Source organism: Theropithecus gelada, chromosome 10 (genome assembly GCF_003255815.1).
Source record: "Theropithecus gelada isolate Dixy chromosome 10, Tgel_1.0, whole genome shotgun sequence".
NCBI lineage: Eukaryota > Metazoa > Chordata > Mammalia > Primates > Cercopithecidae > Theropithecus > Theropithecus gelada.
The window spans coordinates 73,458,808-73,475,235 of record NC_037678.1 but is presented as its reverse complement, the minus strand read 5'-3'; the positions used below and the strand labels follow the sequence as shown (position 1 = coordinate 73,475,235).

Here is a 16,428-nt window from a genome sequence, read left to right as displayed (position 1 = left end):
ACATCTGGCTTTTCATAGGTTCCAGTCCTTGGTTCTCATGGAATGTGGCTTTTGTTGGCCCAGGCAGAAAGGGAGATGGGCTATGTGTTCTTTTTCCCATTCCCAACCCAACCAGGATGGCATGGCTTGATTAGACCCCTTTGATTTTTGGACATGGATGCTACCAACGTCAGGGTACTGAGCTGACCTCTGACCTTTGATGGAACTGACTTCTCTGCTAAGCTTTTCCAAAACTTGATCCTTACACCCTTGTTGCTGTGGTATGGAGGCCCACCCATTTTAGCTCTTTGTTAAAACTCTCTCAAAGGTAGAACTTGCAGAACCACAGGGCTAGGGGTTGAGCGGGCTTCTGAGATGTCTGGAGGAGGGGCCCACAATGTTTACTTAGGCCCTGGACCCCCTGGAAGGGCAGACCAGGTTTGGTTTGGATCCAGGATCCCCCAGTCGCAGCTGCACGATTTTAGACGGCTTCCTGCACTTCTCTAAGTGCTGGTTTCTCAGGTGTAGAATGGGAAGGCCAGTCAAAAGCCACCAGGCAGCTTCCTCAAGCACGGGGACATGGAAGCGGCCAAGGATCCTTCTCTCCCGCCACCCACCAGCTGGGATGGGGGGCTGCAGCATGGGCTGGCCTCGCCACCCTCCCAAACAGGGGCAACAAACCACAAAACACTCTTTTTCAAATCACATATGGCTTCTTTGACCCCATCAAATAACTTTATTCACACAAACGTCCCTTAATTTACAAAGCCTCAGTCATTCATACACATTAGGGGATCCACAGTGTTCAAGGAACTTAAATATAATGTATCATACCAACCCAAGTAAACCAAGTACAAAAAATATTCATATAAAGTTGTTCACACGTAGGTCCTAGATTACCAGCTTCTGTGCAAAAAAAGGAAATGAAGAAAAATAGATTTATTAACTAGTATTTGAAACTAACTTTGTGCCTGGCTTAAAACCTCCCTCACACTCGTCTGTCCCACACAAATATTTAAGAAGTCACTGAAATGTACTCCCCGGCTCTGATGAAGAGGCCCCTGGCACAAAAGATTCCAGTGCCCCTGAAGAGGCTCCCTTCCTCCTGTGGGCTCTCCTGAAAAAACACCAGGACGGCCTCCCTGCTGATACTGTCTGTAATCTTAGGGGGCCCTTGGGCAGGCAACGGCAATGGACTCATCTCTTGACGGCTGTAGATGCTAACACTGGCCAATTCAATGTCACACCTACCGGTTACCCTTTGAGGGCATTTCTCCAGACAGAAGCCCCTCGAAGCCTAGGTAGGGCAGGATCAGAGATGCACCTGTGTTGTCTCGAAGGCTGTGCCACAGCCCAGTAGGACAGCTTGGCAGAGCCAGTATCTCTGGATTTCTGCCTCCAAAACCCAGTGGCCTGAAGAGCTAAAAAATGTCAGTTTGGCTCTTCCAAGTTTGCCAGGGCCGAGACTCCCAGGAGCTATGTCTGTCTGGGGGCTGCCAGACAGGCCTAGGAGGGAAAACCAGTCAACGGGAGGGAGAGTCTGAGACCCACCAAGAGTAAGTGCCACCAGCGCCCCCAGATGTGGGGGGAAGAGGGGCGCACGGGCAGGATGGCGAGTGGGAGCAGCACTTGGTGGGCAGGCCTGGAAGGAGCCATATGGAACCAGGCAAGGGCAGAAAGTTAGGGTCCCTCCTTAGGGGGTGGCAGCCTGATTCCTGCTTTTCTAAGTTTCCAAAAGATACCCCAAGGCTAAAACCCAGACATCCATCCTATTAAGATGTCTTCTAAGAAGGTAAACAGCTAACAGCATAAAAAGAAAATTCCCACAATGCCAGCTCTTTTCCTTCTCTTAGAAAAAGATTCAAGCAAAAATAATCATCTTATTGCTCCAAACACTGGTTTTCTAGGCTAGGAGACAACTGATATGTTAAGGAGCTGAGATCTTGGAGGAAGGGAATGTGGAGGTGGGGAATGTGGAGCGCAAGGAGGCCGTGAGGAAGGCGGGGAGTGGTCCTAGCACCACAGGGTCGGGAGCAGAGGGAGCGGAGGGCGTTCGCCCCTGCCCGGGGCACCTCTGCCCTCATTCACTTAGGGGCCCCCCTGGCAGTGCCACTAAGGAGGCCAGGCCCTGTCCAGAGTCAAATCTCCACCCAGTGTTGGGTGTTTCTCCTCTGACTGTAAACAGGGTGTTTCTTAAGTAAACATTTAATATACTCCCTCAGAAAGGCAGCCACAGGGGCAAACTATGTCCAGGTGGGAGGAAAAAAATTCCCATTCTCCTGACCCAATGCCTCTGGGATGAGACGAGGCTAAGGCCTGCAACCTTAGTCCCCAGTGCCCAGAGAGGGTTCAGACGGGGCCAGTCTCGAATGAACAGACTGAGGCATCCTCCTGGCTAGAGGTAAGAGGCAGAGAGTGTGCACCTGTCCAAAGCACAGTTTTTCTGTCCTGGGCTATAGCTGCAAGTGAGTGCCCTAGTGGTGGTGGGGAGATGCGGACCTGGCTACGGCCCTCAGGAAGAGGGTGTGTGGGGTGAGAGGGTGATCCCTACCCTGTGGCTCTCTGGGAATGAGAGAGACAGTGAAAGAGCAAGTGACAGAGGACACAGATAGGGAGAAAGAAGCCACACATTTTCAGCTGAGCCAGGAGGCCTGGTCAGGGGAGGACAATGGAATAAGGCACTACAATCTGTCCTGCTGATTCTTCTGATGGGAAAACCAAGTTGAGATCCCTAACAGCCGAGGTCAAGAGCCCCCCTCCAATGGGCTATCCTTGCCACAGACCCAAGGAGAATGAATGACTGCCGTTTTGAGGTTTGAAAACTCCTAGAACTTGGACAGGTCCTACAAACTTGGCGGTGCTGAGCTGACGCACCAGAGAGCTGCTGACAGCCTGAGACCCAGTGAAGACGCAGGAGTGGGGACGCGACAGCAAGTGGAAGCCGATTCACAAGGGGACAGGGGAGAGTGGCACTGAGAAGATTACAGGTGCTACCTGGGGCTGAGCCATGGCCAGTTCTCTCACCATGGAGGAGTCGGCTGAGTGCCTGAGGTGGGCAAGTGTTTGAGAAAGCAGGGGAGAGATAAGGAGGAGGGGCAGGCACTTGGGGCTAAAAAGCTGGCCTGCATTTACGCTACGGAATGAAGTCATGCCACTAAGCAAGAACTGGAAGATGAGGGGGCATGAAGGCTGGTGACCCCTACCAGGCTGCCCACCTGACACCTACAGGGGTGCTGTTTCTTGCTATTCTGATAGCAAGAAAAATAACAAAGGGGAAGCATGATGGCTCCAAGAACTTACTATTTAGTTAGAGCTACGGGACCTGGGGAGGGAAGAAAAAGAAAATAAGGGGCTCATTAGGCTGGAGCCTCACTAGGGATGTTACGGCGTGGGCTGCAGCCAGGGACGGGGGTGCTGGGTTTGGGGACTGTTTTTCCCATTTGCTCATGTACAAAGAGACAGCTGCCCCCAAGAGAAGGCAGGGTGGCGGGCAGAGAAGGAACGTGTACTGCAATTAGGGGATGCTGCTGTTCCCATCCTCTCGGCTACAACTCAGTGCACTCAGGAGGCTGCCTGAGAAGTCAGAGACGGGAGAGACAGGCAGTCACAATGGGTTTTGGCCCAGGAAGGGAAGGGCCTGGTTATCACCTGTGGGATCCTGCTAATAGCAGTCAACCTTCCGCTCACAAGGAAGAAAGCTTGGTGTTAAGGGGGTGAGAGAAGGCTGAAAGAATGTGAGCAAACGTTGCTGAGCCTGGCCTGATGCACTGTTCGCTCCCAAATTCTCAGGGCCAAAGGACTGCTGTTTAGCAGGTAAAAGGCCCTGCCTTGGTCACATAGAAACGGAAATGCCCTTCAACCATCTCCCCTATCAATCCTATGCTGGTTTAGGTGAAACAAAAAACAAAAACGAACACAAAAGGATTCCCTTCCCCCTCCCCAGAGGCCCTATACTATGTGGCCATAATGGGGTGAAAAGCCTTCGGAGTGGCCAGGCAAATCCAGACAGGGAAAACACAGGAGCATTGCCCCTTCTTGCAGGGGGAGAGCAGATGGGTTCAGAGCAGCAGCCCAGGGGGAGGGAGGCTTCCCCTAAGGAGATGCAAGTGTCGCTGCAGAGTGCAAGGATGGCTGCAGCAGACAGGCATGGGTGGCGGGGCTGAAGCATCACGGCTGGGGAAGCCTGAAGGTGGGGAGCCCACAAATGGGCCCCTAACGCTGCAGGGGGTCTACCCAGTCCCACGACACCTCCCTGCTCTGGGTAGGTCTGCTGTTTTCCCATTGGATACGTCTATACTGAGGGCAGGCACCTAATAGTAAGTCTCCAGGGGTGAGGGAAATGGCGCTTGACATTATGTGTCACTGCATATGACACCACGGACCCCGGCACACAGGGCATGCCCTTCACTGTGAGGACACAACAATGGCAGCCAGTTCAGGACACCCTGTTATCATGGCAAAGTCACAACCAGATCTGAGGGCCTCAGGCCGTCTCTGTGACACATGGACACTACGGGACACGTGGGAAGATGACAATCCAGGAGGCAGTTAGGTGAGAAGTGCTGACCTCATGGCAGTGACAGATGCCTGCTGAAGACCCAGCTGTGTTCCACACAGTTTGGCACAACAGTTTTTCCCAACAGAAAGGCAGGCTTACAGCGCTGGGATGGCTGCTCCACCGCCAGCAAGTGCGAGATGGTCACCCTCCACCCCTACCTCCCCGTTCCCTGCAACACAGGGCGGAAGAGGAAGGGATCCCACCACTGTAAGTCCTGGTGTGGCCTGGGGCTCCCAATAGCTTAAACAGAACAAAGCCTGGACTTGAGACCTTCTTAGTTCTCCTGGCCAAACCCTGGCCTTCCTCTTCCAGGTGGTTCTTCGCCTCTGATCATCTCCGAGGCCCAAGGGCTGGCCAGGGCCAGCCCACCAAGGAGTCCGGGAGTTCCTGCATCTGGCAGGGAGGCGTGGCCCAGAGGCCTCCTTGTGTCCTCATGCCCCATTCCAGGAGAAACCCCCAGGTTCCCTATGGGGAGGCAGGCCTTCTCTGGGGAAGTGAGGTGTCATAAGTAGAACTGAGAGAAGGATAAAGAAGGAAGACAGAGGGAAAGTGAAGGACAAAACCAAAAATAGCTCCCTAACCCCTTATAAAAAGTACAACTGAAATTTATACATATGCCTTGTCCACACTGAATTTCTTTAAAGAAATTGGTGCCTGTCCACAGCATTGCTTCCTGCTCTTCTGAAGTCTCAATGGTTTAAATTAAAAAAGAAAAAGGAAAGAGGAAAAAAAAAAAAAGAAAAAGAAAAAAAGAAAGCAAAACAAAAGAAGCGGGAAAACCCAAACAAAAGCTTCACATTGCCGGAGATCCAGCTGTCGGGAGATCGCCAACCGGCCAAGCCACCACCTGTACCCTCTGCCGTCCTCTGTAGGAGACGTGGTGAGACTGTGGGTCCCGAGGAATCGACCTGGAAGACAGAAAGTGGGTAAGGAGGGGACATTGGTCAGCAGGCCTGGGCACCAGCTCCCAACCCAGAGGAACACTGAAGTTGTGTGTGCTGGGCTCTGTGGGGCAGAGCTCTAAATAAATAGGGTAAGTCTAGCTTCACAACCTCCCTGGTCTAGACACACAGGCTTATTTTTCAGATAGGGAAACTGAGGCTCAGGTTAAGTAATTTATCGAAGATCACACTGACTAAGGGGCAGACGCTAGCTGGGAACCCAAGCCTGCTGGCTCTACCTGTCAAACCAATCGTGAATCCTGGCTTCCCCGTACTACTATTAGGAGCAAGACACCGCAGGGCCCACCCTGGACAGTCTGTCTCCACAGACCCTGCTAGCATTGCTTCCACCCATGCTTTCTTCCCCATTCTTTGTGACTAATTGTGCTTGGTTATAAATGCCACAGCAACCCTCTCTAGGTTCAGTAATCCTGTTTTACAGAAGAGAAGAGTGAAGCTCAGGCCTCTGAGAATCCAAACCAGGCTACCTGCTAAGGTCATAAGAAGGGCCAGAATCCCACACCCAGGGGCAGGGCTGGACCAGGCTGCACTGTCTGCTGCAGTGCACTGTGGGGGTTAGGAAGGAGGGCTCTGGAGCCAGAACGGGTGACTGAGCAAACAGGAGCTTCCACTTGACTGTGGGGAATTTAAGTCCTCTGTTCCCTGGTCTCACATCTGTAACTGCGTCACAGGCTATTATGAAGATTAAACAAACGTAAAACCAAGAAGAGTGCCTGATCCTATTAGTATTGGCTATTATTTGGAAACTGCCTTAGTGCCAGGCCTCAGGTATAAGACAGGAAGTCTGCCCTTCAGTGGCTTATTCTACTGGAGGCCGAGAGTACAAGGGCCCACAGAGATTAGTCTTAGGCAGTCCCCGCTCTGAGCTATTGGATCAGTGCTAAGTATAGCACTGTCCTGGGCAGGGCGGGCCATCTAGGGCAACAGTGCTCCAGCCTGGTTGTACATGGAATCATCTAGGAGGTTTTTTGAGACAGGGTCTTGCTCTGTCACCCAGGTTGGAGTGCAGTGCCTTGATCACAGCTCACTGCAGCCTTGAACTCCTGTGGCTCAAGCAATCCTTCCACCTTAGCCTCCTGAGTAGCTGTGACTACAGGGCACATGCCACCACACCAGGCTAATTTTTGTATTTTTAGTAGAGACGAGGTTTTGCCATATTGTCCAGGCTGGTCTTGAACTCCTGGGCTCAAGTGATCCACCTACCTTGGCCCATCTAGGAGTTTTTAAAGTGCCTGTTTTCAGCCTGAATGACCAAAGCAGACAAGTCTTTGTGCGTGCAATCCCCCAGTGGCTTCCTTTGTGAGGCAGAGCCAGCACCGTGGCTGCCATGACTTGCCACCTGCGCAGTCTGACAACACCAGCTCGTTGTCCTCAGCTCCTGGGAAGGGACCTGGCTAGTCCTCCCAAGAGGCAGCAGGATAGGACAATATTGGATAATTTACTGCCTGTTGGCCTCAGTTTCTTCCTCTGACCACTGGGCGTTCTTGGTTGAGGTCTGAGTGGAATGACTCAGGTTCCTGGCCCATAGCAGGTACGAACATACTCAATGAGTCCACCCCTTCCTAGCCAATTGTCCCCAACCAGAGACTATAAACGTGTTAAATCTGAACAGGCCATGATTTTCAGCCATGCAACCATTAAAAGTGTTTCCTGCTGGTGAGGGTGCCCCTCACACTGCTGGAGGAGGGGAAGAAGCTTCTGGAAGGTAGTCTGGCACTGTTTTTAGGGCTTCAAAGGTGTTTAGACTGGTGGCTCCCTGAAATTCCACTCCTGAAAGCCAAGCTTAACAGATAAACCTAAATATGAAAAAAACTTTATGGATAAAGAAGTTAACTGAAATATTTAAATTACAAGGCAATAACTCACAAGTCCAAAAATAAGGATTAGGTAAGCAAATGATCCTTCAACTCACTGATATACTACAGAGGAAATGAGATCATTGCGTGACATTTTGAAGATTATGACAAAAGCACTTCCCTGGGGTAGGTGGAAAAGAGTAGGTTACAAAGTTGTGTAGCACACAGCATGACCATAACTATGTAAAAACACAAACCCCCCAGTGTAGGAAAATCTGACAAGAAATACACCAAAATGTTGTGCTTGTTGTGACTGGATTTTCCTCTTCCCCTACTTCTGATTTTTAATACTGAACACACACCAATGTCACATTTCACTTTTTAATAGGAAAAATAGGGTACTTCAAAGAGCAAGAAAAGCCGGCAGCTCCAACAGAAAGGTCCAGATGTGGGGTCTCGTCTGGACTCTTCCATGCCGAGTGGACAAAGGAGAGCTTCCACATTGCCAAACGGGAGGTTAGACTGTGTGACTCCCTGCTCTACCGGCCCAAGGAGCGGGTGACCCAGAAAGTGGGTGTGGCTGATCTGGAAAGAAAATACAGGATTTCTCCGGCCCAGTCTTTCACTCTGCTGCTTCTATTCCTTGGTCTGTTAATTCCCCTAAAAAAAAATCCACTAGTGGGTCTTGTATCCCAGTTTTTGACTTGGAAAAAGAAAATCATCATAAACATATTCCCTGATGATTCAGCAGCCATCTCAAACTCTAGCTCTATTTAGCATGCCTATTGCTTTCTCTCTGTGCTTTCCGTAGACACAGCAGATCAACCTGAAGATGGGGGAAGAGGGTATATAGGGTAGGCCCTTACCATCTGAAACATTAAGACCTTGTGAAATACGACGAGAAATTATACAGCCACATGTGATGTGCTAAAATAATCTTTGGGACCAGTTATGACTTTCCGGCATTCCTTTCCTCCCTCCCTGCGGACGATCTCCTGAAAAGGATGCCCATCAGCAGGAAGGTAGCACGTGGCAGCTAAAAAGCAATGTTGGCAAGGAGGCAGGTTCAGAAACCAGAGGTTCCTTTTTACATAATAAACTAGCAGAACACAGTGTGACTGCAGAAGGTCAGACCAACAGCACAGCACTCTGCAAGAACTCCTCAGACACCAGCTTGTAATGACCACTGTAATCACTGGGTCCCACGCCAGGAAGTGAAGCTGACATTTCCCAAAGGCTCCTCCCTGCTCCCTCTAGCCCTGGCACTGGCTCTGGTCCTCCTGTTGGAAGCCTCAGAACAGCCTACAGGTCTGAGTCTGGTTCGCTCTTGTGGGCACAAAGAAGGAAAAGACGAGGGCTCTCCACTGGGGAGAGGATCTTGGCTTGGGGTTCTTTTCCCATCGGCCGCCACAGAAAGAGCACTTTTCCCAGGGAGCTAACAGCACAGTAAGCTCACTGAAGGTAATGGAGGCGCTTTCTGTAGCTATGAACAGGAATGGCTCAGACCACACGGTTCTGAGTTTAAGCAGCAGACCCTCCCAGGTACCTGTGGGCACAATAAAGGGTGTAGGTCTCAGTCCCAGTGGGCCCTTGGAGACGCCTTAGGCTTGTGGTGCTTCATCCTAGCAGATGCCACATCTCAGCTCCCTCACCGCTCAGGCTGTGCCTGACTGCCAGGCTACCAGCTTCCACCGGGGCTCTTATCCCTCTCTGTGGAACCCCTACCTCGGACCAGACCCCGCTCCTTGAGGGCAAAAGTCACACCTCCTAAGCATAATGAAAAGCGGTGATGTGATAAACCTGCAACTGACATCTGTAGTGCCCTTCCATGATTACTGTGAGAAGGGATTTGGCCAGTTTTCACAAGAAAACAGGCCCAGAGAGATGGAGCAACTTGCCCCACACCAGAGTTGCTGAGCAGTAGAACCAGCATTTAATCCAAAGTTTTTCAGCTTCACTACCCAAAGTTTCTGCACTATGAGAGTCTTCAATCAGTGCTTCCAAAGCCGGCTCAGCAATGGTTCCAACAGCTTGCATCTGAGATGATCCTGGGGGTGGAAGGTGCCAATGATCTGGGAAAACGTGCTATGAATCCTTACCTTTCTCATTTCAGCTCTTGGACCAAGTTATCTCAGGGCATCCCACCTTCTTATTTCTAACTGGCATAACAGCAATCACTTACTGAGCAGTCTGTATGTGCAAGTTCTAACTACATTATAGGGAACAACCTCGTAAAGTCACACTGCTTTCCAATCACTGTCAAAGGATCGAGTGTTTTATCCATTGCCTCATTTCACCCTGGCAACCCTAAGAGGTAGGGGTTATTGTCCTCCTAGTCTTAGAGATGAGAAAACTGAAGCTCAAGAGAGAACAGCCTCATAGCCAGTAAGTGCTAGAGAAAAGGGTTTAACTCAGGGCAGTCTCACTCCAAAGCCCTTGCTTTTCACATGTAACGATGTAAAATCCCTTCCTAGAGAAGACAAGAAGAGCTTAAGTGGAGTTTAAAACCCATCTAATCCCTTCATTTATAAATAGACTCACTCAGAAAAAGGCTCATGGAAGGCTTACGTGCCGGTACACAGGTCTAGTGCTCGGGGGACAAAGGGGGACATGGTGCCAATGAGGCAGTGAACAGTCTTCCAGCAAGCTCCTCTGCCAGTCAGGCAGGTGTCTGGTCTGTTTAAGGAGACTGAGAAACTACTCTCACGAAGGCCATTAGCAGCTTGGAGAGCAGAAGCCTGGGAGATCTGAGGGGAACATGCACAGGAGGATGGGGCTGGAGACAAGGATGGCTCATGTGTTCACCTCCTTCCCCTACTCCTCAGCCTGCAGGCACAGAATACCTTGGTGATTATCCCTTACTCTAAAAGGATGGCCTTCCTACTTTATTAGTGTCAAAACGTCATTACCTTTTGCTTTCTTTTCTAAGACACAGGGTCTCACTCTTTCATCCAAGTTGGAGTACAGTGGCGCAACCATAGCTCACTGCAGCATTAAATTCCTGGGCTCAGGCAACCCTCCTGCCTCAGCCTCCTGAGCAGCTAGGATTACAGGCACATGCCACTACACCTGGCTAGATTTAATTTTTATTTTTGTAGAGACAGGGTCTCACTACGTGACCCAGGCTGGTCTCAAACTCCTGGCTTCGTTCATGCAATCCTCCTGCCTTGGCCTCCCAAAGTGTTGGGATTATTATAGGCATGAGCTACCATGCCTGGCCTAAAACGTCATTTGTTTGATGAAATGATGTTGAAAGTATGAATGGTTTTAAAAATTGCTTCCCTCCCGGACCTGCCTCCCCAGTTTTTAAAATTGCACCGTCTTAGGAAATAAGAAAGTCTGGTAACCACGAGGTTTATCTTCACTCCAGTGCTCTCTCAGGGAAGAGCACAGGCTCCACGGCAGACAGTCCTGGTTCAAATACAAGCTCTGCTGGAGACAAGGGGTTATTGATCTGAGTCTCCTTCTCCTAAACTAGAAAATGGGCATGGAACTCTTTCCTCTTCAGGGGCCTGCTGTGAAGAGTGAAGAATTCTTCAAGTAAATTGCCTGTCATGGCACCTGACACAGGGTGGGGCATTCAGTAAGATCCATCTTGCTGTCATTCATGTTAATGGTCATTTTAGTTCTTAGGGTATCACAGACTGGGACTTCAAACCCAAAGCCCAGTTTTCTCTTTCTATCCTGCCTCTCAGATCTAGTTAACAGAAAACAAAGTCATCCCACTGGCATACTCATAGACTAAGGCACAGTATAAACTCAAAGTGGGGTATTACTGGGTGGCTAGCCAAGAACTCACTCTTCCCTGAATTCGCCCGCAGCCCTGTGTAGTGGTATTATCACTGAAGCTAATGATGCCCATGACATGCTAGCCGCCATGCAAGCTTAATATGCAATACCTCATTTGTCCCAAGGACCATGTAAGAATTATCCTCATCTTACAGATGAGCAAACTGAGGCTCAGGTTAATTTTCAGCATATCGTGCTGTGGAGCAAGCAGGTCTCATAGGTGCACAGAGGGAAAGTCATCTGTCAGGGTCACAGAGGGCAGTCCTCCCCTTCCTCTAAGTGGGGTTAGCTTCCAAATGAGTCATTCTTCACTTGTTTAATACACCAAAGCATCTGGCTTTTCACATTCAGACATCAACATGCCAGCCCTGGGGGGTTCGGTGGCCCCAGCACGAATGTCTCTTCCAATCAGTCAGAGGCACTGAGGCCAGGGAGTCACGCTTTCTGATGCATCATTCCTCTAAGGCTGAGCTCCCAACTGTGGTGCTTAAAGTAGGGCAAAAACAGGGATGACTGTGCTGTGAACGTGCCCGTTGTCAGGGTCGAAGGAATGGGAGTGCAAATGGGATAACACTGTTTTCAGTCTTCAGGTATACAGAAGGAGCAAGATGTTAGGAAAAAGAGTAGCAAGAGGGCAGAGATTATAACAACATATACAACAGGAGCTTCGCAGTGCTCCGTGACAACCCAGAAGACCACAGGTCCATGCCTTACAACATCTGAGCCCTGACCAGGAGATCAAACCAAGGCAGCTCACCCACAGGCAGACATCCAGGGGCAGGCCCCAAATGCAGAGGAACGTGGCTCGGAGGTGGTGTTCTCCCAAGGCATGGGCTTTGGAGTAGGAAGATCCAAAATTTACATCTCAGCTGACCTTCACCAAGTCAGGGTTCCCCGAGCCTCAGTTTGCTCAGCCTAAAATGAGGAAACGTCTACATTGCCGGGCACAAAGACCAGTGATAATATACATAGCAGGCAGAGTGAGGTGCACAGGAGGTACCTTAGTAAGTACAACCGCGGCTGCAAATCACATCCAAAAATATACAACCAAACTCACAAAACCTCACCGCAGTCACTTGCTGGGGCAAAAATTCCATACCAGATGCCTGGCCTCAAGTTGATCTTCTCTTGAGGTGACAGCCTCCCTCCTGCTTTGGGTCTTCAGCTCCTGCTGGTCTGGCTACTCCAACTCCCACCCCCTATCTGTCACTCAGATCGCACTCACTCTTTGGGTTCCCCTCCATACGCCTTCCCCAGGAAACACTCCCAGAGGGCCCAGTCTCTATGGGAACTCTTCTATCCCCCTGCCCAGTGAAAAGGCATCGATGACCTCAGATCCCACTAGCCTCGTCGTGTGCTCCGACCTTACCATCTTAGACCCCGAGCTTCCTGCAGGACAGAGAGAGTCTGCTGCTTCTCTTAAGCCTCTCAGGTGACCAAGCAGCAGTGTTGGGTTTTTAGGAAGAACTCAAATACCAGGTGATTGCTAGAAATCAGGAATTAGTACATAGCAATAAAACTTCACAGAATCATTCATTCCACATGATAGGATTTTAACATAAACACATGATTATAAAAAAAAATCTCTGCCTTTGGTTGAGTTCCTGTGTCACTGCCAAGTGCTCTGCACATGTTCCCACTGAAAATCCCGGCAAGCCAGGTGCGGACAGTGATGCTCAGAGAGCTGGGCCACTTCTCCAAACTCCAGCAGCTGGTAAGGTACAGAGCTGGGACTGTGTCCAAGTCTGAAGCCCATGCTATTTTTCTACCATGCTACAGGGTGCTGCTCCCCTCTCACACCTTCAGAGCTGGGTGGGAGAAATAAGGCATGGAGGGATTGTAGATTTTCCTGACGTTACATAGCCTATCAGTTACACTACCAGGGGGCTCTTGTCTAGATTTCAGCTCTCTCCACTGCTCCTCCCCTTATTGACTTCTCAACAGGAGGCCTTCTTTCAAGGGGAAGAAGATGGCCAACTTTGGCAAATACATCTGTTTTACGTGGAGGGGGTCCTTGAAATCCAAGTGTGGCTATTTGGAGCAGGCCCGGCCTCAGAATGTGTCCCCGGAGTCCAAATTAGATATGGTAAGAAGTTAATGAGAAGAGTAGAATTATGACTGGAACACTGCGGTTTAGTCTGAAGCTATGGACTTCCCAAGATGTCTTTTCTTTTTTCTGAGATAGGGCCTTGCTTTGTCAGGCTGGAGCGCAAAGGCATGATCCTGGCTCACTGCAGCCTTGACTTCCCTGGCTTAAGTGATCCTTCCACCTCAGTCTTCCGAGTAGGGACCACAGGTGCATGCCACCGTGCCCAACTAATTAGTCTTATTAGTCTTGCTGTCACCCAAGCTGGAGTGCAGCTCACTGCAACCTCCGCCTCCTGGGTTCAAAGTGACTCTCCGGAGTAGCTGGGACTACAGGCGCACACCACCATGCCCGGCTAATTTTTCTATTTTTAGTAGAGACGATTTCGCCATGTTGGCCAAACTGGTCTTGAACTCCTGGGATCAAGTGATCCTCCTGCCTTGGCCTCCCAAAGTGCTAGGATTACAGGTGTGAGCCACAATGCCCTGCCCAAGATGTTAAAATGCACAAAGCCTCTTTCCAGACCCAACCATCTGTAAAATGGCAAATACATCCTACAAGTCTCTTTAGCTAACAAGCAGTCCAGGAGGTGGAGTCCTGGCTGGGGTGCTGCCAGGTATGGTGGGGCTGGTGGAGGACTACCATATGCCACATTCAAAACATACGGATTGTTTAAAGAGGTGGCTGGGGCAGCCCTACAAAAGGAACTGAGTACCAGCCCGTGCTCAGCAGGGGTCCACCCTTTACCTAGCCACCCCCTGCAGCCATCTTCCAAATTCTGTTCACCTACTTAAGTGTATCCAGAGGAAGCCAGTCCCACGGATTCTCTGAAACGTGGACGGTCGCCCAGGCTATAACAGCACAGATGCAATCACAGGAATGTGCTCCCAGGAGGCAACTTACTAAGAGGCACTGAAGTGAAACACAGGAAGATGAAGGATCTTGCCTAGTGCTAAGAGTAAAGGTGGGAAACCTGGTTCCAGGCCTCTCTAGCTCTCTCCCTACTCTCCTCTGGAGACTTCATTTCTTCACCTGCCAAATGAAAGACTTGGGGCCAGCACAGGGGTTCTTAATCTGGACTCCTTCTAACCCCAAGGATGCACAGGTTCTGCAAAGCCCCTGAAGGCTGGGTAGTTTAATGTACATCCCAGGCATTTTTTTTTTTGACACAGAGTCTCACTCTGTTGCCCAGGCTGGAGTGCAATGACAGAATCTCAGCTCACTGCAACCTCCACCTCCCTGGTTCAAGTGATTCTCCTGCCTCAACCTCCCGAGTAGCTGGGATTACAGGCATGTGCCATGATGCCCAGCTAATTTTTGTATTTTTAATAGAGACAGGGTTTCACCATGTTGACGAGGCTGGTCTTGAACTCCTTACCTCAGGTGATTCACCAGCCTTGGCCTCCCAAAGTGCTGGGATTACAGGCGTGAGCCACTGCACCTGGCCCCCGGCATTTTTTTAATGGTAGAATAATACACCATTCAGATTCTGAGAAAGGAACAGGGCACAAAGAATACTGAGAAGTAAGAAGCCCTTTGTAGGCCCCTTATTTATTAAGGCAAAAACTAACTGGACAGCGGCACACGAGTCCTCTCAACAGGGCGCCTCAGCACAGGTGAGAAGTACAACTTGTGTGGCTGGCGCTGAGGGACATCAGGCCAAAGAGTGTTTGGAGGCAGGCAGACTTCAGCCCAATGGACCACAGCCCTTTCTAACAGGGCAACAGTGAGTCCTCCTCCTCCTCCTTGAAGGTTTCTCGCAGAACCCAAGACCCACCGCCACTTTTTTTTTTTTTTTTTTTTTTTTGGAGACGGAGTCTCTCTCTGTTGCCAGGCTGGAGTGCAGTGGCACCATCTCAGCTCACCGCAACCTCCGCCTCCTAGGTTCAAGTGATTGTCCTGCTTCAGTCTCCCCAATAGCTGGGATTACAGGCGCGCATCACATGCCCAGCCTGAGACTCCCCTTTAAAGTGGATGAATGTCATCAGCAGGAGACAGGCTCTATGCTGCGTCCCTGAAGCTCAATCCACATCCCACTTATACAAGGAAGATACACACACTCTTGCAGCAACAAGTGGCAGGCCCACGTAAGGCCCAGTAAGTCAGCACGGTATGACTTACTGAGTGAAAGGGTCTGAGCAAAGCTTAAAGCTGAGACAGCATGCTGCTGCAAAGAGATGTCAGCTGCATCTCAAGTGTGCCAGAAAGTCAGGGCAGTGGAGCAAACAGTTACTGTGAAAGCTCCTAGACATGAAAACTTGCTTAATATTGTTTTAAACAATTTGATTCCTTGGAGTACACTGCCAAAAGTGCTAGTATTAAAAAGTTTGCCAAATGCACACAGAGAAACAGAAGGCAAGACTGCAGATTCTGAGATTTGCAGGTCTCCGTGGTGACCAGCAGGGTTGCACACTGACTGAGTCATCTTGTCTGCGTCTGAGAACCCAGACTCACTTAAACCTCATCTTTCTGGCCCTGGGAGGTCAAAAGGCAATAGGGCACTGGGATGGTAGTTCCCCTAAGCACTTTAGCTAGTACACAGGCACTGGGTAGAACCCAACACCAACTAAGGGGAACTATTTGTCTCCAGAAACAGCATGGGTAATTGGCAGTTAGCTGCATGGATACCCTAATTCCCTTCCCCAACTTATTAAGTGTGGGGCTGAAAATAAAAAAGCTGCCAACTGCCTCAGTTGGTCCCCAGAGAGACAGGTTCAGCTGTGGCTGCTGTGATTAGCAAAGAAAGAACCTAAGGGAAAGGCTGAGGTTCTCAGGGCCCTTGCCAGGAGGAAGATGCTGAAGTGCCATTACTAGCTAAAGGGGAGCGGTCACTTTTCCATATGGGGACAGAATAATTTGTGGTTACAAAAAGAAAGATGCCAACAAGGTCGTTCCCACAGAGAGGTCCATATGAACTTCTGGTTACAACAACCAGTTAAAGCCCACTAAGCCAAGGGGAACTCACTGGAGGCACTTGCTAAGGGGTTTGGAGATCTCTCTGGGGGAAAGAATGCTATCACAAATTGTTAGTGAGAAGCAAAGTGAAAATGTATGATTAGCCTATGAGGATTTGGCAAAAACAAACAAAACAGCAGGATGGGGGCAATACACCGAGCCATCATTGACTCAGCTCTCATTAGGAGCTAGGAACTGCGCCGGACACAGCCTACAGTGAGCAACGCTTACTGCACTGACCACACATGGGAATGGGGGCCCAGGGAAGGTAGATCACTTGCCCAAAGCCGCCCAGCTAGTAAG

At 50.1% G+C, this 16,428-nt stretch overlaps 1 protein-coding gene across 1 annotated transcript in view; it reads right to left on the bottom strand.

Annotated features, from left to right (window-relative positions):
- Window positions 1–672: 672 nt before the first annotated feature.
- Window positions 673–16,428, bottom strand: part of STK35 (serine/threonine kinase 35) — a 47,512-nt gene continuing 31,756 nt past the window's right edge. The window contains exon 4 of the mRNA XM_025400167.1: window positions 673–5,445. The gene's annotated coding sequence lies outside the window, so the exon portion shown is untranslated. The remainder of the gene's footprint in view (window positions 5,446–16,428) is intronic.